Source organism: Polyodon spathula, chromosome 24 (genome assembly GCF_017654505.1).
Source record: "Polyodon spathula isolate WHYD16114869_AA chromosome 24, ASM1765450v1, whole genome shotgun sequence".
Lineage (NCBI taxonomy): Eukaryota > Metazoa > Chordata > Actinopteri > Acipenseriformes > Polyodontidae > Polyodon > Polyodon spathula.
This window is the reverse complement of record NC_054557.1, coordinates 16,435,329-16,457,386: the sequence shown is the minus strand read 5'-3', so window position 1 is coordinate 16,457,386 and position 22,058 is coordinate 16,435,329.

Here is a 22,058-nt window from a genome sequence, read left to right as displayed (position 1 = left end):
TTTCAACACCTCAAGCTTTATATCAGCCCTTTACCGATTAAAACAAAACAGTTTTTAAACATACACAAAACACAAAAAGGTTCACATAGTACCTTTATAAACCACACATGTTTCTTCACAGAGACAGACTCCCTTCACACAGACTGGAGACTGCCCGAACAAATATTTCCTTCTGATTATATAGGTGACTTTCATTAACAATCAGAGCCAGGTGGACCCCATCCTGGCTTCCTCCCAAGACATTCTGGGGAATGTAGTCTCTCAGCCCCTCCTGGACTACATTTGCCTCTCCTCCTCCCCCAAGTCTGTTTCAATTTAAATCTAGAACTACAGGGCTGATGTGCCAGTTGATCAGACAGAATTGAGATTGAGAAATGCTAGCTCAGTTTAAAAGTCTTAGATGTTCATTATTAGCCCCCCCCCCCTCCCGGCTCATTCTCTTGATGGCTCTAATGATGTCTTTTGTCATTAACAAGTTAATAAAAACTCTCAAAGTCATCTGTGGAGATAAGGGGAAGAAAGAATGGCATTGTACTCATAATGACAGGCTCCCTGCCTGCCCCCGAGATGTCACGGGTCAGCCATGTTAAGAATGTGTGTGCCCAATCATCTAGTGATCTTTATCTGCATGGCCTGAAGCTGAATGAGACACGGGCCCAATCAGGGCTACGATGAATGGACAATGAGGTCTTGGATTGTTCTGCTGGCCACATGACTGAGCCGTGGGTTCCTATACTAGCATGTGATGACATTAACAATCAATACAGCAATTACTGGACATGTTATTGGACTAGGTGCACAAACACACAAGTCATGGAGGCCTTTGTGTGCTCAGACTCTGTTACATGTGTAACCAACATTGGAATACAGAGCTTTTTCATTAGTCTCTCAGGGAGATAATAAGCATTGCTTCCGATGCAAACCTTGTTCACCAAGTGGAGGAAAATATGAACTTTATGAACTCTGGAAGTTGTACACCCTCACAAGGCCTTTGTGACAATACAGCACATTGGGTTTTATAAAGGTAGCACTGATGTTATTCTAACATTCGCAAGTGCAAAAACAAAGTACGAAGAAACTGTGTCAAACATGACTGAACACAGCTATCCCAGCCCAGAGCGATGTGTTTCTCTATCTCTCTTCTTTTGTTTATTTGTTTATGTGATTTTTAAACCCAAGCCAGCGCTCTAGTATGCTTTATATAAAGTATAAATGTAGTCGTTAGCAGAAACACCTATTATACAATACTGCATTGTATTTAATTAACTTTAGAGGTCATTCTGAACTAGTTTTCTCTTCTGGTTACTAAAATGTTCATACCACCTTAAATAGCTTCAGGTGGCAGTACTATACAGTAGGTAAAAGTGCCATTGTTAGTGTAACACTGTTACAATGTGTCTTTGTAGTACTCTACCTCTGGTATGCCTGTAATTATGTTGCATTTTTAACTGTCTAAAGCCACCAGTCCCGGCATGCTGCCATACCAGTTGAATAACACTTGTGTGTGTGTTTCCCTTTGTGCAGCACAGTGGGTTAAAGGGTGGATGTTACCTGTTAAATACATCAATATCAGTACCATTTATGCTTAGCATACCTTTGTCAAGGGAAAGTGTGTTTAAAAAAAAAACTTATATGCTTTTGATGCCATGATAAGTACACTCACTTATTTCTGTTTAAATCTATTAATGTGCTTGTGATGTCATTTACTACTCAGTTAATGGTGTAACGATCTACTGTTCCTTTCTCTTTAAACCTTCAGGCATCGTTGTATTCAGTCTATTTAGCCATGTATTTTCCTTTATTATATATTCTTCGTCACGATTGTCTATTTAAATTTTTAAATTTTTTTGTGTGTATTCTACTTTGAGAAATTGCACTGTCAAAACTTTGAAAAAACAAAAACAAAAAAACACAGGCATTCTAAAATAGACACATAGCTAGGAAACTTGAACAGGGTACAGCTATACACACAGTGGCTGAAGAGTATCTAGGGAAAGCACCCTGACACTGGCAGCCTCCTGTCCTGTGACATTGGTCTAGTTCTGCATTATCTGCAATCAAACTCTCCATTCAACTCCCACAGCTCTGCTCGCAACAATCAGGGTGATGTGAGGTGGTTGCAATTCACACAAAAGAACTATGACATTTATACCCATCAGAAATTAATATGGAAGATAGGGCTGGCTCAGACAACAACGTGCATTCAGACAATTACACATGATAAGCAGGTAGGATAGCACAGGTAATTCTGATAATCCGCAGTGAAATGCTGGCAGAGACATGGCTTTACCTGGAACAAGCACAACTGTGTGAATTGCTCAGAATGCAGATCAGCTCATTTGTGGTGATCAGACTCCCCAGGGCTTGATTATCTAAGGACTTGTCGGAGAACCAGAACGTCAATGCATTAGGTCGGTCTGGATGAGAAACCAATCCAAGAATGTGAGAGTTGATGGGTTTGGCTTGGTTCTTACATAGATGTAAGTTACCTTACATCTCTGTTAGAGACATTTAACAATCCTTGAACTAAGATGAAATGAAGTGCCAACTTTTAAAATCCTTAAATTGAGATCTCAAATGGGATGAATGTAGAAAAAGGGAAAAAGAAGCAAACTGACCTGGTGCAGGAAGCCTCCTTCAGCCCAGGAAACGTCCTTCAGCACAGAAAGCATCCTTCAGCCCAGGAAAAGTCATTCAGCCCAGGAAACGTCCTTCAGCCCAGGAAGCGTCCTTCAGCCCAGGAAATGTCCTTCAGTCCAGGAAGCATCCTTCAGCCCAGGAAACATCCTTCAGCCCAGGAAACGTCCTTCAGCCCAGGAAACTTCCTTCAGCCCAGGAAGCGTCCTTCAGCTCAGGAAATGTCCTTCAGCCCAGGAAGCATCCTTCAGCCCAGGAAATGTCCTTCAGTTCAGGAAGCGTCCTTCGGCCCATGCTCTCTGCGTGAAAGATCTTCAAGGCATTACCACCAGCAATCAGAACAGAAACAGAAACACCGCCATTGTTGGGAATGCGAAAGTCCCCTTCAGAAGAGAGCATTCTTGGGCAACACCTTGTTTGAATCTTTCCTAATGCCTTCCTGAAGCCTCTATAAAATCGCAATAAAAACCAAAACACACTTATGCATTCATAACAAGAAAGACGACGGGCTCTGCTCTAAATCTTCAAATTTTTCATTTCATATATATCTCTGTAGAACTGCTCCTCCGATTGTCATGAAACTAATATTGTTTGGCATACGTTCTTGACAATGTAAGATTCCGGTGATCAGTGAGTGTGTCTGTCTGTTCATACACCCTAACATCTGTAGGCCACATTGTTGCACATGGCTGAAGATCTGCTTATACAGTTGTCATGAAACTTGGTATTAATGTTATTTAGCTTTAGTTATTGAGAGTAACAGAGACCTGCTCTAACACAGACCCCCCCCCCCCCCCCCCCCCCCCACTGTATTTTGATTGTATCAGGTAATGTTAATGAACAATGAGTGATTTTAAAATGTGCTGATGTTTAGATTGTTAAAGTGGGAGCTATGAACACTGGAAGGCACCTGATGTGTGTTTTCAAAGTATATACTGCATGAAAGAAAAACAGAACATCATTCGAGAAACCAAGCTTTATTTTGCCCATCAAAACAGAGGAATGATCCTCAAAAAAAGAAAGAGCACAAGCTTTTCGGAACAGGCAATCCATTTTAGTTAGTATTGGGTAACACTTTACATTGATTGTAATTGTGTGTAAGTGCACATGTATTTACTAAGTAACCACTATGTAAACACACAGTAATTATAGAAACCTAATGTAACACCTCATATTGCACACAGGAACAATGTCTCTGTCATATTGGAAAGCAGATGTGATAACTGTACTCAAGCCGAAATATTTTTAAGCGTGAACCATTGATTGTGGAAACAAGGTGTGAAAGTCCTTATTACAGCATTAGTGCTTTTAATGATACCCTTAACCAGCACAATGAAAGAGCAAGAAAGAGCAACAGCAAATCACCTTCTCCCACTCTTTTCAACCTTTCATTAACACTAAAGGTCAACCAGGCTGCAACCACATTTTTTGTGGCAGCAAGTACAAAGTAAAACCTAAGGAAAGGAAGAGAGAAACGGAGAACTCTCAGCCGTTGACTCCGGTGACCCCAAGGGCACCTCAGGTAACCTCTGCAATAAAAAAAGAATATAAAGGCAGTCGTAATTCACATGAAATGATGGGTGAGGTGGCAAGCGGTCATTTTCAAACAAAGTGAGCGAGAGGCTCAGCCGAAGGACCCCTTATTTCCCAAACCAGATGTACGGTTTCATTGCAGAAAAGGATTAGCCGATAGTCGCAGGTGCAGGAGTGACCCCAGACAGCTTTATTACGGGCTTCACAGGCGGGGTATTCACTGCCTGGGTTTAATCAGTGTCAGTAGGATCGAATTGATTCATTGGCTCTTTGATGGGGGAGAGCCCTTATGAGGATGTTCAGTCACTCTTCTCTTGAAGTGAAACCATCACAATGTCTTACCCAGGGAAGAACCAAGGGATTCCTCCCAATATAACAATTCCACCTCTGAGCACAAAGCTTTCCACGCAGAAGGAAGCTCTTGCTGCTGTAATTCCTTGTTTTCTTTCCAGTTACCATGGTGAGGAGATTGCATGGTCAAGACTGTACCCTTATGCGAGACTTCACATACCTCTCAAAGAGTGGGACCTTTGATCAGAGTTCACAGCACTATTTCACTGAGATGCAATAGCATTGTTCTATGTCATGAATATAGCTGACTTTCTTTCTAATATATAAGCACTGCTAAATAAGTTATTGTATAATTACTACTGTTGGGAAAAGTGAATTCCGCCACTAGCAATTTAGACTACTCTAGAAATATTTTTAAATAACAGCCCAGTAGAATATTGACATTGATGCCACAATTTTCAGAAGCTTAATAAACTGAGTGACACTTTTAGTTGTTCAGATGTTGTGTGATAATAAAAGGTCCAAAATTAAGATTTAAGATGACACATTTGAACTAAACTGAGACTGCACGCAGTGTGAGATTGCAATGCTTAGTTTAGCCTAAAATCACTGAATTCATAAAGCCAGGCAGGTAATAATATAATCTTGATCTGAATCAGCACCTTAGCGTTTTACTGTGTAATTAAAACTTAATTTGTAAAGCACAAAGGTCACAGGCTCAAGTGTGTCTAATGAAGTTCATAGTGAAACCTGGGTAGGACCACAGTGCGACATGAGAAAGAAATCTTTCTACACGGCTTTTGATAGGTCAGTCACAATAAGAAAGCCAAAGTACAAATAAAGCCACTTGACAAGTGTGGTATTTAGCCAGAGTTCAGTAAATTCATTTTGACGAAGGTTAGAGAAAACGTGGCGGGCTCTAGAGTTAAAATGACAGGGGGTATTGTTCTAGTTATGCCCACAGCCTCTTGCTGCCTGGGTCACTTTGCTTTATTAATAACAGGTTTACTGTACTTTACAAAGGACCTGTAAAAAGAACAGGTGCTGCAGCAGCTTGGAAAGCAAGAAGCAGCGAAAGCAAAACACGGCAATAAAAACCAGCTCTAAAAACGAGGGCAAAAAAGCAAGAAAAAAGCTAAGTATTAAAAATCGAAAAGTAGCTCGTATGATTTTTTTATTTATTTTTTTATCATTACATTGTTTTCTTCAGCATATTTCAAAGTTTTACAGGCAATAAATGATTTAACAATTCAGACAAACTCTGATGACATCACCGCTTCATGGTATCATTTTCCTTCGGGGAATGTTATGCAACCTTGAAAGCGTGGTGCTCAGGGTTTGGCTTCAGCACAGACTCTCTCACTGACCATATTGACCTCCAGCAAGTTAATCATCCTCCTACTTGGTTTGGAAGTGCAGCATGCATCTAGCTATTAAAATAGAGGAGTGTTCTCTGTTCTTTTTTTTCCTTTTCTTTTTGCTGCTAATTTCATTCTCATTTTACTGCAGCCACAGCCTGTCCAAACATTTACATTTTCACACGCAGTTCTGTCTTGATTCCTCCAACACAATCATGATGCAAAAAAATGACTGCTATTTCCTCTTCACTTAATGGAATATCATGCTAAGAACACAGGAATGATCTTCTCTGTTATGGCACCAGCACACACACACACACACACACACACACACACACACACACACACACAACACACACACACACGCACGCACGCACGCACGCACACACACACACACACACACACACACACACACACACACACACACACACACACACACAATATTCTTTGCACATTTGTATTGTTTCCAGGCTTCACAATGCTTCAAGTATAATTATCAGTCTTTAAAATAAAGCTTTTTTGTAAGGCAGGTGGGGTGCACTTGATCCCGAGTCTCTAGGCAAGCAGCTCTCTCACCTTGAAGATGCTAATACTGTCTTTAACCCCAGATTACACTGGCCAAGGACCAACTTATCTAGTGAAGTTGCGCCATCTTCAGTCTGATCAAATCACCCCTTTCATTACAGAGCTGCAGACACTTACAGCCCCTTACAGTGTGTTTAAATAAATGGAGCCTTGCCTCTAACCTGTATAACTTGCAAAGCAATGTCATTGTGTGCTCTGTAATGAGCATTCAGCTTATTGCTGGTGTTTATAACCTGTGAAACGTGAGCACTAAACATTGACAGAATCACATGTTTGTAAGTGTTATTGAACAGAAAGAAGGGTCATACTGACGTGTTCCAACTACAAAAGCACACAGAGAGCTGGTCAAGACCTGAGTGACCGAACTGCATTCACCACATGCTTAGCCCTGCTTAGCCTGTCTGTATGCATGTATACATGTATACAGTACAGTATATACCACTACATTAACACCTAGCTGCTCACCTCAGCAGTGGGCACAGTTTAGAAACAGTGCATCGTGAGCACTGATCACAAATGTTAGTTCTGTAAGTCTGACCTTATGGCCCAAAAATATTGGCACATCAGCAAACTTCTCATTCCTTGTCATTGATACCACTGGGGTGTATTGAGCAGATAGGCAAACTTTCAAAAACCTGTAATCTATATATTAGTGAAATTAAGGGTACTACCTAATTCTAATTAGTTGTGTGCAGCTAACATATATTTATTTATTTGTTTGTTTGTTTTAATAAATAAACCCAATAGCGTATATAGATAGATAGCACATCATAACAGTGATGATGATTAAAATCCTTTAAATAAGACAGACCGCATGGTGTTATGAAGATTGTAATTGTGCTTAAATATGAAATTTTTCAACTTGTAATTGTGTAGTTTTTTTGTTTTCGTGTGCTGTATCAGTTTCATCTCCTACTGCTTGCTTCTTTGTGTATGTTAGTGCACCAGATTGCAAAAGATATGAAACTATGGCAACCGCTATGAGTAAATGAGTGAAAAAAGGAGAAAAGAAAGGCATAGTATCATAAATAAGATATAGCTATGATAAACGCTAAATGTAGTGGAGGTGAAAGTCAACAATTAAAAACAAACAAGCATAAGTACATTTCTAATGAATGTACCTCACCTGTGATTCGTAGTGCATTCACAGGTTACCAGCTTGACTACATAAAGACAGAATGCATACTATTACAGTAATAAGAGGATAATAAAGCAATTAGGGATAGGACCTTACATTAAGCATTTCTAGTTACTGGGTATTGTAATTAATATATGATATTATGAATAGTTACAGTGTACTTAATGTGCCCATCTTTTTGCACAATATATGTAAGTACACAATAGTATAAGAAAAGTGATAGGGTTAGGTTTAGAGTTTGGTTTAGTATTAGGGATAGGGTTAGGATTGCCTAATAGCATTGTAATTATGTGTAAGCACACACATATTTACTAACTAACTACTTGGTAAATACACAGTAGTTAGAGACACTTCATTTAAAGTGTTAGCCATTTAGGTTGAGATTAATTTGTTTTGCTAATAAAATCAGGGTCCCAGAGATGCCTTGCTAAATAAAACCCTGCAAGATATCTGATCATTTATAGAAGAAGCTTAACCCCTTTGTAACCAGGGCAGAGTTTATCAGTTGCGTTTGTGTAGGTGTGGAGTGACAAGACTCTTAACACTAAGAGAGCACTGGAGTTCTGTAGTCTAGCCAAGGAGATTCCTTATCTCTCACTAATCTCACTACCTAAGTCCCAACCTAAAGGTTTAACCCTACAAGTGTCAGGTAGTCAAAGAAGATGACAGCACACGGGTCAAATATTGTAAGTATCTGAGTGTTTGCATTGTCAGGGCTCTTGATCCCTGCTGTGGTCAGCTCGATCCCTGATACTTACCAGCATTCTTCATCACAAACGTGGGAACTGTCATACTCGCACGGAACACACTTCATTTATCACTGTTCAATCTGGGCAATATTAATCATGCATTGGTACAATCAACTCATTACTTAGTATGAATCCGAGGCAGGCAGGTAATGATGGGGTGAAAATGTAACTATGCTTTTGCTCCAGTGTAAACAATGTGCTATTATGTGGGGTCTGTATGAATAGTGCACTTGCATTCTAAATAAACCACTCGGTTCTGAGTTCCTGTGATCAACTCAGCTGTATCTAGAAGGATTCATGAAACTCAAGCCTGGCAAATTTGCTAAAACGTTTATTTTTAAAATTCTATATTATTTCAAGCTCTAGGCTGACAAATACCATTTGACAGGCTACGGTAAACTTATCTGCAGGAGTGTGGTTCAAGGAGCCAGTGCTGCTCCAGCCACATGTAGCATTTAGCACTTCTCCCAGTTCCCCTGATAAGCCCTATCTATCAACCTGGTGTTGTGTTTAATGTTCACTCCTGCTTTAGACCACTGATACCAGCCCGAGCGGTCACAGAGTTAGTACTCCCCCAATATCTATTACAATTAGTTTTTGATTAAGAGGCCTGGTGAGGTCGTTTGAAGCCTTTAATGTTGTGTCAAATGGTTGATGATGGAGTGAGTAGAGTGGACACCCCCAGTAACAAAGAGGCTAGTAAAAGGGTTTTAGTGAACCGTTTTATCTTCTTAATGGAAACCAGATGACCCTCCTTTTTCTTCTTTTTTAATGTAACCATTTTGCCGGAAAAAAAATCCAACAGACCCATATATGTCTCTTGCATATTATTTATACCCCCAGTGAGAAAGGTTGCATTCCCCAGGGCCCGCTCCCCTCCAGTAGAACTAACAATTTGAACCTCAGCTCAATGGCCAAAGACAATGAAAACACCTATTTTTTTTTTAAATTAGCGCCGAACTGAGTTACTAAGGTAACTCATGACCCATGGAGTCAGTATCATTGCACGCAATCCTAGGTCTGCACAACCGGAATATTTCATAGTCAGATCCTCAGTTTGAGTGTGTTGAAGTGAATTGTTTGGTGTAAATTACTAGATTCTGTAGGAAGGCTACGGTATCATATTTAGGCATAAAGGAGCCAAATGTAATTATTTTGGGTACAGTTTTGACTTCAAACAGTGACAAAATATGTGTTCTTAAAGTATGAAAAATATATTTTTTAAATCACTCATGATACTCAACCAATTGCTTTTTCAATTGGACATTGAAAAAGACTTTTAGTTGGAACATTTGTCATTGACCGTCTTCAGTTTCTTTCAGTGTTTCTATTTGATACTACCCTTTCTGGAAATGCCAAGACCTTACAGGCAGCATCTGGGACTGAAAGTCCTGTTAACTTGTTTTTTTAAGATAAATACATTAATAAAAACTCAGCATAGGTTTACACACAGCAACGCTTCATTTCATTAACTGACAAAGGCACTTTGGATTGGTTGTTTTCTTGTTTGTTTATCTCTGACCAGCATAGCCAGTTTATGAAGCAGCCCAAGTGTCTCTCAAAATAGCACAACCAGCAGAAAGCAGCAAAACCAGCTTTGAACTGCCTGAATCCAGTGCTGTCCACTACAATATCATAGATATCATATCATTTTGTAGTTTTTCCCCATGGATTTATCTTAGCTTACCATGGTTTGACTTTATGCTTTACCATACCTCTCTGTGCTTTACAGTGCTTACCTATGCTTTATCATGCTTTTGCTTTGCTTTATTAGACTTTTGCTGTGCTTTTTCTAGAGGAAACTTTTATAAGGGTAATGATTAATAAAATACATGTTTTCCTTTCATTCACATTTAAAATGAACCTTGTTTTAGCAGAGTGCTTCCACTGAGTGGCTGTGAATCACACCCTGTTCTGGAGAGGAGAGCTGTTATCAGTCCAAGGTTAGATGAGTAGCCTCTAGCAGGAACGCTAGACTGCACTGAACCAACAGAGAATGATCATTATTATTGTGAAAAAAAACATCATAAAATACTTTAATGATAGTCAGAAGAATTTTAAGGCATAACAATATTAAGATCAAGGTTATGGATAAGGATGTTGGAAATGTTTAAACAAGCACATGGACATTTCAGAACCATCTTGATGCTTTTGAGTAAGTATGTCATAGCAAATCAATATACCAGCATTTGATGTATTAAACATAAAACATTGCAAATTAATCTTTTAGTGAGTTTTGCTTGTTGCCCAGTATTTGCAGTGAATACAAACAGGAAAAAAGTAAAAAAAAAAAAAATAAATAAAAAACATCTTCAGCATCTAGCTAACAAATATGAGAACTAAGAGTGCAAAAAAGATGTGCTGTTGCTAAAATAAATCTAAAGCGTTACAAATATTTTAATTGTGCTTTTTATCATTTAAAGAAACAATCAAGCCTGGATTTTTTTTATACACATTTACTGAGAATGTTTAAGGGGAAAAATAAAGCAAAACCAAAACTACCAGTCATGACAGTGACTACATAACCACGTTGTGTAACAAGACCCAGGGATCAAGTAGTTTTAATTATCCTTGCCCTGTAATCATGTAAGCTCATGGAGCACCTGTCCCTCTACAGGCTTTGTAATTGTATGCTTTAGAAAAATGGACAAGAAGAGTCAGGAAGGCTGTTCTGTTGTGAGAAGCAGTCGCCACAGGTCAACCTGACTCTTATTAACACCCTACAGTACATTTTCTAAAGATTTCTAGTTTGCAAAAGGGCTTGGTTTGACCTCGTGGAATGCAGACAGAAGAGCGAAACTCCAGGTCTCACCATACTGAGCCAATCTGAAAAGATTTGAAGCTGTAATCTTTTTTTTAGAACTTTGGGGTCGCTTGTTGCATGTAGGATTTGCTTCCCATTACCTTGATAGTACTGCACTGTCACTCAGAAACAAGCTACAATACACCCCTGGAAACAAGTGGTTGCTAAGCTGTGTAAATCAACAAAGAAGGAAGTCCCACCTTTAGTGTTTTTCTCGCTTTCCAGCAGGGGTCTGAAGGAGGGCTAACATCAATAAAACCACTTCTTCTTCTTCTTCTTCTTCTTCTTCTTCTTCTTCTTCTTCTTCTTCTTCTTCTTCTTCTTCTTCTTCTTCTTCTGTCATTGTTAGAAACTTCTATACTGTTTTTTTTTTTCAGCTTTCTCAGTACCCTCCCTCCCTACCCCCCACACCATCTCACCAATATGAAACAGTCAGAGTTATCTACATTTGCTCAAACACCTGTTTGCAGTGGCGCATGCAGAAGTCAGCCCACAATGTCAAAGCACATTTCTCAAGTGTCAGCAGCACAGGAGAGAAATGGATGAGAAAATGCATCATATTTCTACAAAATCAACAACAGATTTTTTATGAGACAGCCAAGATCCCAAATGCTATTGATGCTTTTGATGCCCCCGTGTTGCTTGGAGACCACCAAGGGCTGATGAATGCATACTGTATATAAAAAAAGACAGATATGGGATCTTAACCAGAGTTATAGAAACAGCTTGGAAAAGGGGGGGGGGGGGGGGGGGGCTGACATGTTAGTTAAGTAGTTTAATATATATATATATATATATATATATATATATATATATATATATATATATATACATACACACACACACACACACACACACACACACACACATACATACATATATATATATATATATATATATATATACTATATATATATATATAAAAGTATTTTAATATCATGAACCCTTAATGAGAATGAGAAGCAGTAGCATGCTTTAATGTTTGTTCGTCTGTTCGTTAAACCCTGGATTGTAAAAGCTCTTGATATGTTGCAGCTTGTAACCATTCCAACCCCACCTGCCTTCTCTGTAGTCTGGGTGTGACCTTGCTACCTTCAGCCCCTGTGGCAGGCAGTCATACCGGCGGAGTCAGCAGCACCCTCGCAGTACCTGCATGCGTTTGCTGCGACCTGTCAGCAGACCTGTTTTATTGAGATGACTCCAGTGCAGACGCGCTGTGCTTGAGGTATCTCAGAGTTCTTACAGAAGGACGCTGTGCTTCCCGGAATTGCTGCCTTCACACATTTCAAGTCAGAGGTCGTTGTCCTTTAACAATTATGCCTGCCCCTTTGCTCCAGTACAAACTTGCCTCCCTCGACAAAAGACACACATTGCCTGAACCCTGCCCATCTGAGTTAATGATTACCTTGACCTGTTTATCGGCTAGTTATCCAGGTAACCATTAATAGGTGTTTGCTCTCTGATGACCTTTGCAAGAACGTACCAGGCTCCTAGTTTGTGAGAGGATTGGCAGATCACCTCCAACCCAGTTGTGATCTTGACCCAGAATATCTCACAGAATGACTTTGATTAAGTAAAAACAAAATATTATTCAGTGTGGCAAATAAAAATAAAAATCTTAATAGTAAGCAATGCTTTATTAAGCAATTACCCTTCATTCTAATCCCTGAAAGATACATTCCAAGCCTAATGTACCATCTTTCGTTCCTTCATGTTTAAGATATAATATACAATATAATGATACACTATAGTAATCACAAATATAGGCTGGATTCATTTATTAATCTTTGTAATTGAAGGCGGGGGGAAGGTGTAGCATCCTTCAGCATTGGAAAATAAAACAGAAAAAGTCTATGTATACAAACGATGCCAAACAATCTGAGTCTAACATAACAGTCTTTGTCATAATTGTCTATGTTTGTGTAGTTCATAATTGTCTATGTTTGTGTAGTTCAGCTCCAGCACCACTTCCTTAGCATTCTTTTATATTTTGGAAGTCGTTGGACTTGTATAGATGTATCTCTTTCTCCCACCCTTACTCTCACTCCCTCTCTCTTGTCTCAGCCAGCCCTGAATGATAACTCACCCTTGTCCTCCTCACTGAGGTGGGTAATATATAGCTGGGAGGTGTCCTGACTTAGCTGGATCTGCTGGTGCCCTAGAAAAGACGAGGAGACTCAATTACAATGGCAGTGGAGTACCCTGCGAATGTCAAATTTAGCACAGACATGTGTGATAAATAACAGCTGACCTCACACCAGGCTGCAATTCTTCAGCAGGCCCTGTACAAGTGTGTGCTGGAAAAACGAGAAGGCAGGATCACAGGGGGGGGGACTAGAAACAAGCTGCTGGAATGTGCCAGATTGAGTACATCTGTAACAAAAACACAAGATTCACTGAGAATTAGGAATTCTTAAAGCAGTTCACATGTTTTTAAATGGGCAACCAGGTAACCGTGAATGGCTAAAGAGGCAATTTATGATTTGGTTTGGTTGGTTGTTCTTAATTTTTTTTTTTTGGTAACACTTTACTTGATTTCTCTAATTACTGTGTATTTACATAGTAGTTATTTATTAAATATGTGTGTACTTACAGATAGTTGCAATGTTATTATGCATAGTTACAATGTACTTAATATGTAAATCTTTTTGCACAACATGGTTAGGGATCAGGGTAGGCTTACTACAGTAAGGAGGGACACAGAGGTTACTGTGAGGGACCCAGTTGAGAATTTCCTAACTGGCAGGACAGCAAGGAGGGAGCAGGCATGTGGTTTGTAGTGGACACTAGTCTCTAGGGAGAAACTGGTGTTCAAGGTTAAAAGAAAGATAGAAATAATAAGCAGACAAAGTTAGATTTGTTATGATAGATTTATATGATAGATTTAGATAGTTAGATTTGTTATTAGATAATAGGATTGCACTAAATTAAAGTTATTTTAGGTATAGATAGATGGACGGATTGAGAATCTATTTGGAGCTTTAATAGCAGAATAGACATTTGCTGTCAAGGAGTTCAGCACTTTTGTCTGCTGCCCTGACTTATGCTTGTGCTTTTCTTTCGGCTTGAACAATGAGTGGAACGTATTAGAAACTTATCAGGAACTGACTCAAGAGTGACCTTCCCAGCACTTCACAAGTAACCACAGTAAACAGTATGGAAGCAAACAGGGAAGAACATTCCAAGATAGCTTTAACGCAATTGATTTATTGACGATTGCACAATGGGAGGTTATCTTCCACTAATTGACTCAGTAAACAGACGCCACGGCGTTCCAAGCCTTCCAGAGTTATCACAAGTTTAATACAAACATCCAGACCCACTTGGTGAACCTTCGGTGAATATTAACTGGAAACAATGCCTGTACTGTTACTACATTTCTTAACCTTTTTGGCGGCTGCGAAGACATTAAAACAATCATTCTAGGATGATTCTATGATGTGAAACAATGCCTTTTTTCTTTTGGTGAGCTTCTAAATACTTTAACACTGATATCAACACTAATAAGTAATCTTCTGTGGAAATTCAGCTTGTGACATCATTCCAGCAAGTCAGCAGGGCACTGTAGTTATAGAAAGTAAGTCTTATGACCAGGAATTACCTTTTAAGTACCGAGCTGGTCGTTAAAGTTACATTATATGATAAGCATGTGTGAAATGTTGGGACTTCCTGCTTTCTCTTCATATGTCTCGATTCTAGTTTTTCTTTCTGGTTACACAAATTGTTTCAACTTAAACCCACAGCATTTAGATTGTTTGTTAGGACTTTATATGACATGGGCATACATAATTAGATAACTACAAATGGTTCAACCATGTAATTACACAGTATGTACTATGTAAGGACATGAACCACTGATTTATTACAATGTAATTACATGGTTATTAGTATTCTGCCTGTACATTTTTAAAGCACACTCAAGTGGATCTATTTAAATGATATAAATGGATCTACAGAATTAAATGGTTTTGCAATATAGTAGGTTTGCCAGCTTTAGGGTTATGTTTTTGCTCAACCAGTTCTGTCCTGATTAAATATATTTTAAAGACGCACCTAAAGGAAGCACTATATTTATAAAGAAAAGCTGCACAAAAAAACAAAAGATTCCACGTGAAAGATTAATATTCAGTATAATATTTGGAAACAATTACCATCAGGTTTGTGATGTATGCTGACAGTGCCCAATGTCATTGCCAAAGGCACGCAATCCTCCTGGTGAGCGAGGAATCCCTGGAGGAAAGGGATGCTGATGTTCCCAGATATATCCTACTCCTAATTACAGTGAAAAGGCCAAAAGGATCTACAGATGTTATTTTGAGGACTTCATGTTTGCCGTCTTTGATGTGGAGTTCCCATCTTACAACTATATTTCCAGCTAAGAAAAATAGTTTTCACCTCCAACTTTCCGTGAAGTGTCACCAGACTATACATTAACTTTATTTATATATCTCTTTATTTGCTTGTTGCGATATTACACACATAGATGTGTTGGTTTGAGTATTGGGCCTCCAACCAGAACCGTTTTGAGACATTTTGCAATTCCTGGACTACAATGGATGGAGACCACAATCTCTGTGAATCTGAGCCTGAAATCTGTGTTAAAAAAATATACATATTGTTTGATGTCAGTAGTACAAACTCTATAGCAGCACTGTAGGACTGCTGAAATCATTATGCCCCTACATGACTACATCCCGTCTCTAGATTTTTTCCCTAATACGTATGCCCATGTTAACGGCAATAAAATAAACACACTTTTCTGGACATGGGACTTTGATTAAAAAAAAAAAAAAAAAAAAAGCTCATTCCGAGCCTAGAAATCTGAACTACTGCAACACATGTTCTCACACTGAAAGAAGAAGAAGAAGAAGAAGAAGAAGAAGAAGAAGAAGAAGAAGAAGAAGAAGAAGAAGAAGAAGAAGAAGACATGAACTTATGGGAGATTCTTTGGAGGCTTTGGGCTTGTGAGAATATCACTGGAAGTTCTTTCTGAAATTGGTTCCCGATGTGTCAGTGAAACTATTAACAGTAAACAGACTCCAAGTGATGACATTGGCTTTGTAAAGTAATGACATTGGCTTTGCAAAGTTATTTCCATGATGCGTAGGGCATGCTAGAAATTAATAGAGAATAAGGGCCTACTCCTACCCTCAAAGCTTCAGACTAAATTGACTTGGCTAGGTAGGCTTCACCTACGGGTTGGAACAAAATATCTCATTAACTGATCATATAAATACAAGATTGCAGTCTTCGGATGCACTCTCAGACAGGCTATGCAGACAGAAACCTGAAGCTGTCTTGGTGGGAGGTTTCTAGGCAGGGTCTGGCTAGCTGGGTGGGAGGGGAGATTGTCACTAGGAATTCCATGTCAGGCAGCCAAAGGGGTGTTAAGTAACTAATGAACTTGTTTTACAAGTAAAGTGTAATCTTTGTTGAAGAAACACAGCTGGATTTGCGCCCTGACAAAAGTCTTCCAGTGAAAGCATTTATTTTCATAAGCATAATCCTCCCATATAAAAACATGTCTCTCCCAGGAACATTGTTGAAGAAAGAGTTCAGATAATTAAAACAAAAAAGGAAACAGCTGGAATTTTGCAAACCAGGATGCAGGGTATCTAGCCTCATTCCAATTTCATTAATATTTATATTTTTCTTTGTGTGTGTGTGTGGGGGGGGGGCGGAGGGGGACAATCGCTGGGAATGCAGCCACGACACACAGAGAGAGAAAACAGATCATAAAAAACTAATGATGAAAAATGGAAAGTGAGGGTAAGCCAGGGAAAACAAGCAATAAATAGATTTCGGAAAAAGCAAGCGGAAATGTAGAACGGGAGTTACGGAAAGGGATGCATGAATCTGATTTGCAGAAGATTAAATATACTGAATGGGACTGTGAAAACACTGGACACATGTACTTGACATAATCCTATGACTTTTTTAAGAACACATGTGCTAAGTGTGATTGTTTCATCTAGACTGGCACAATCTCAATACCTGACTCAATACTGCATGTCTTACATCGTCTGAACAAAAGCATGATAATGATAATCTAATCAACCTCACAGCACACCATTCCCATTAAGAAGAAGCCGTGTCCCTAGTTCTGTCAGTTTAGATCCTGAATTGTTATTTGTGTGCAGCTAAGCACGTTTTGCTGATTTCTCTATGTTCCGCCATGGAGCAGTAAAACAAGGTTATTTAGGCTCTGAAAAAAAAAAAACAATACATCACAAAACATGTGTGGTTGTGTCTATGAATTCAAAGGAATATATATGTATTATTATTATTATTATTATTATTATTATTATTATTATTATTATTATTATTATTATTAGTGGTAGTAATAGTAGTAGAAGTAGTATTGTTATTATTATCTAATAATAATCATAATCATAATAATACTAATGAAGTCACTTTAAACATTACAAAATGTTTACTCATTAAGTACATTATAACTGCACATAATAACATTGTTACTGACTCAAGAACATATTACACCTCGAATGCTAATAAGGGAAGTCTGGTTTTATGGGGATAAAACCCCTGTGTCCCTGTGATCCTCTTCTCTTAGCTCTCTCCAATATGCTCAATACGAACCAGTCTCCAGAAAAGCCTGCGACAGGCAGTACAGTAGCCCAGAGCTGGGATGTTAACAGGACACATGTTCCCAACTAGTCTGGCAACACATTTACCGAGGATTTACTGTTGTTCTTAATTAAATAGCTGTTTGGCAGCAAACAGTAACATGTGTTGGGGTGTTTTGTTGACGCCAGATGAATGTTTCATATTAAAACTCTTGAACTCCTTGGCCAGGCCTGAGCTCATGCTGTTTTCTTCATGTCCCAATGAAAATTTCCCTTCATAAGGCATCTTGGGTGCCAATTTTCTGTTGGCCTGCAGTACAGAGAAATGTACAAGGTTGCTTATACCATTTGGAATGCTTTCAAACTGTAGTGTAATGGCATTCTGAAAGTGCTATTCAATAAACGAATACATATATGTATATATATATATATATATATATATATATATATATATATATATATATATATATATATATATATATGTGTGTGTGTGTGTGTGTGTATATATACACACACACACACACACACACACACACACACACACACACACACACACACACACACACACATATATATATATATATATATATATATATATATATATATATATATATATATATATATATATATATATATGTGTGTGTGTGTGTACAATTCTTATTGGACAATTCGATAGTCCATGAATTTGGTTAATTCACAGTTATGTCATGTTGACAGTAAATTGTATTCTTTACTGTATAAGGGCTGTTCACTAATAGATAGATATATAGATAGACAGATAGATAGATGGAATTGTATAGCTATAGAGGCTTGTATGGCAGGACGTCATTTGTTTTCTTCACTGTACAGAATTTCACCTGGAGTGTTTTTTTTAGTATTTTACCAGGGAGTCCTGTTGATAGCAACCAAACACAGCAGAACAATAAAACTGAGATACCATTTGAAACACATGTTTTTATCATGACATTCTCACTGTCTGATCTCATTCCATCGTGGGATTCCATGAAATCAGACAGTAAATTGTACAGTAAATTGCACAAATCCTGGATTTTACTTTATAAGAGGCATTCACTATTTCACTGTTTTTAGAATGTCATGTGTTATTTTTTTCTTGATGTGTAAATAATATAGTGGAATATAAAGTGAGCACTGTAGTGTGAAAATGTAGTTGATGTAGAAAGTTTCCCTTCAAGGTGTACTTCCAGCACAAGGACAATGATTTTGATTTGATCACTGTGAGGATTTAGTCCTGCTGGGAAGCAGAAGGACTGTACTTTTAACAACCGTGCTTTCCTTTATGCAGCTTCAACATGTAATGGTCAAGGATTAGATTGGAACTCCTGTTGCTAGGAGAATCAATTATGAGTATTTAGAGTACGGTGTGAATTTGGGTGGCGCAAAGGTGCAAAACAGCAGTGCACCTCTCCACTATAGGGCAGCTCATTGATAGCTTATAGATGTTATTCCTTTTGGTGTTGAAAAAGAAGGTAATCCCACTAAGTGAATTATTAATCAGAAATGTTGTTTCCTTGTTGCATTGTCTAAGGATCTCAATAACAGCCTGTGACGGGGTACTCCCCACCCCTGCGTGTATTTGTTGTTTTGTGTGCATATGCATTATTTTGTTGTATTTTTGCAGTAGGAGAGAGCCCTGCACATACGAGAGGGGGCAGGGCAAAGGCCTGCTGTTTAAATGTATTGTTTGTTTATTTTAGAATGGGTGCTTTAATTAATGGCTTTGGTGTATTGTATTATTATTTAAAACAAATGGTCAGACCAGGTATATAAAAGACAGGGATAGGTCCTCTGTAAGAGAGAGGAGGGGGTGTAGCAGTGCCTGGAACCAAGGGCTGCTGCAGGCAGATACTGGCATATATATATATATATATTATATATATATATTATATCGTACTATATATATATATATATATATATATATATATATATATATATATATATATATATATATATATATATATATATATATATATATATATATATATATATATATATATATATATATATATATATATATATATATATATATATATATATATATATATATATATATATATATATATATATATATATATATATATATTAATGAAATACAATTTAAAAAAACAGTGATGTTGAAAAAGCTTCCTTCATTGTGGTGTTAATTTGAAATATATTAGAAACACCACATCCTTTCATTTCTTTTATTTTTCCTGTTAAATTGAGCACAGCTGCTGTCAGAGTGTATTTATTGGTTTAAAATAACAAACAGGGATTCACATTACCAAATGAATGTCCAGATTATGAAGGACATTTACTTCAAAAGACACTTGTTTATACACTACACGTTTTTTTTTTTTTTTTGTCAAAACTTCCAAGCCTAATTTAGCAGTACTGCAAATGAAACCCACAGCTAATCTACCCCTTGAACTCTTTGAGACCTGAATTCAGGCACTGGCAACCCACAATGATATATTAGCCTGTAGAGTAATCAACAGCCTTCATGCTGCAGTATCTTCTTTGATATTCCACCGTCCCATCTTCTGCCTTGATTAGAGGGAGTACAGAGCTACATCACAGTTAATAGGCGGTCACTCTGGGTGGCAGGCATACCACGGGAGACATCACACACAGTCCCAGAAGCAGATAAGCAGGACAGGATCTCCTCAAACAGACGCTCATGTTTGTCTTAGGCAAGCTGAAAGATTATGCATCATTTCTAGTGAGAAAGATAATGCAGGGCAGTGAAAAAAATCATAAAAATAGCAAAGACAACTATTTCAAGCATCGTCACTTATATGATTGTTACATCAACAATGATCTGCATTCAATCCTTATCTATCAGAAGCTTTGGGACTATTGCTTTCTGTTACAATTTGGGGAGAATCTGACCCAAATTGCACATATATCATGCAAAAAGATTTACATGTTAAGCACATTGTAACTATGCATACTAACGTTGTAATTATGTGTAAGTAAATTATGTGTATTTACTATGTAACTCCAATGTAAATACACAGTAATGTGCTTTTTACACTAAAAAGTTCATATTGCAAATCAAACTTGTGGCTGTGAGGCGATATTCCCTGGGATTATAATGATGTCAACTGGTCAGGAGGTGTTTTGACTCTCTATCGGAAGTGACAATTGTTTTGTCAGCACTAAGAGTTCCAATTGGGGTTGGGTTTGATCACAGACAGATGACTTTCCTCTGCCTTGTTTGGGTACGGTTGCTAATTGACTGCTGAAAGAATGATAATGGTTTGGGAGATGAGGTATTCTTTTTTAGATCACTCAATGTGTTTGTAACATTTCTGCAGATTTGTTGCCTGTTAGGACAGGAAGCTGGCCTGAGGTTTACTTCCTGTCAAACTTGTGTATGAACCCTGCAGAGATATGAAACCGTGGATGGAGGGATGGCAGGATGGATGAATGTGCTCTTGATAGATTGATGGGGTTTGTCTCTTGAGAGAGACACACACATGAGTAATCATATGTATGCAGATAGCTGTACTCACAATGTTAGCACTTCACTGAACCTGTAAATGGAGAGCTGACATAGACTAATAACTTTTTATATCATGTTTTTTACCTCCGTTCTCATAGTCACACCCCTAGCCCTTAATTAATGAAGCAAATATCAGAATAAATAGCTGCTTAGTAAGCAATAGCACTGTGGCAGGCTGGCGAGTGGATAGAGGCCCAGAGACAGACTGCAGTTCAAAAAAATAACTGTTTTATTATAAATAAACAAAAATAAAGTGCACAAGGGCAAAATAACAGATACTCAAACACAAATAAAGCAAAAATAAAACTCACAAAAATAAAGTTTCCAGGCTGGGCAATGCCTTCACTGGATTTAGAAAATTCAAAAACCACAAAACAAACACCAACCTGCTTCCTCAGCTCCCTTCTCCCAAATGAGAAGCTGAGGCCTCCTTTTATATCAGGTGGCTGGGCGCTGATTGATCGTTAATCAACCTAATCAACTAATCAACCCCAGCCACCTGAACATAATAAACCCAGGCAGGCAGGGGAAGTTAACCCCATCCCTGCCAATTTAAAAAGGGCAGAGCTTTGCTCTGCCACACACCTCCCCCCATGTACAACGTACACCGGCCGCAATCGGCCAACTCCCCCCTTCCCCCCCCCCCCCCACCCTCCTCCCCCCAAGAGTCCAATTATGTCCCTTGGGTGGGCTGTTATGGTGGGTGGTGGTGGGCGGGGTTGATGTCGGAGCCCCCAAGCCTTCTTTGGTTGAGGGGGCCCCGAATGTCCAAGGTAGCATGGCGACGGCGGCCCGGCTCCCTCTGGTGGCGGAGGCGGCGATGGCGGCCCGGCTCCCTCTGGTGGCGGAGGCGGCGGCGGCGGCCCGGCTCCCTC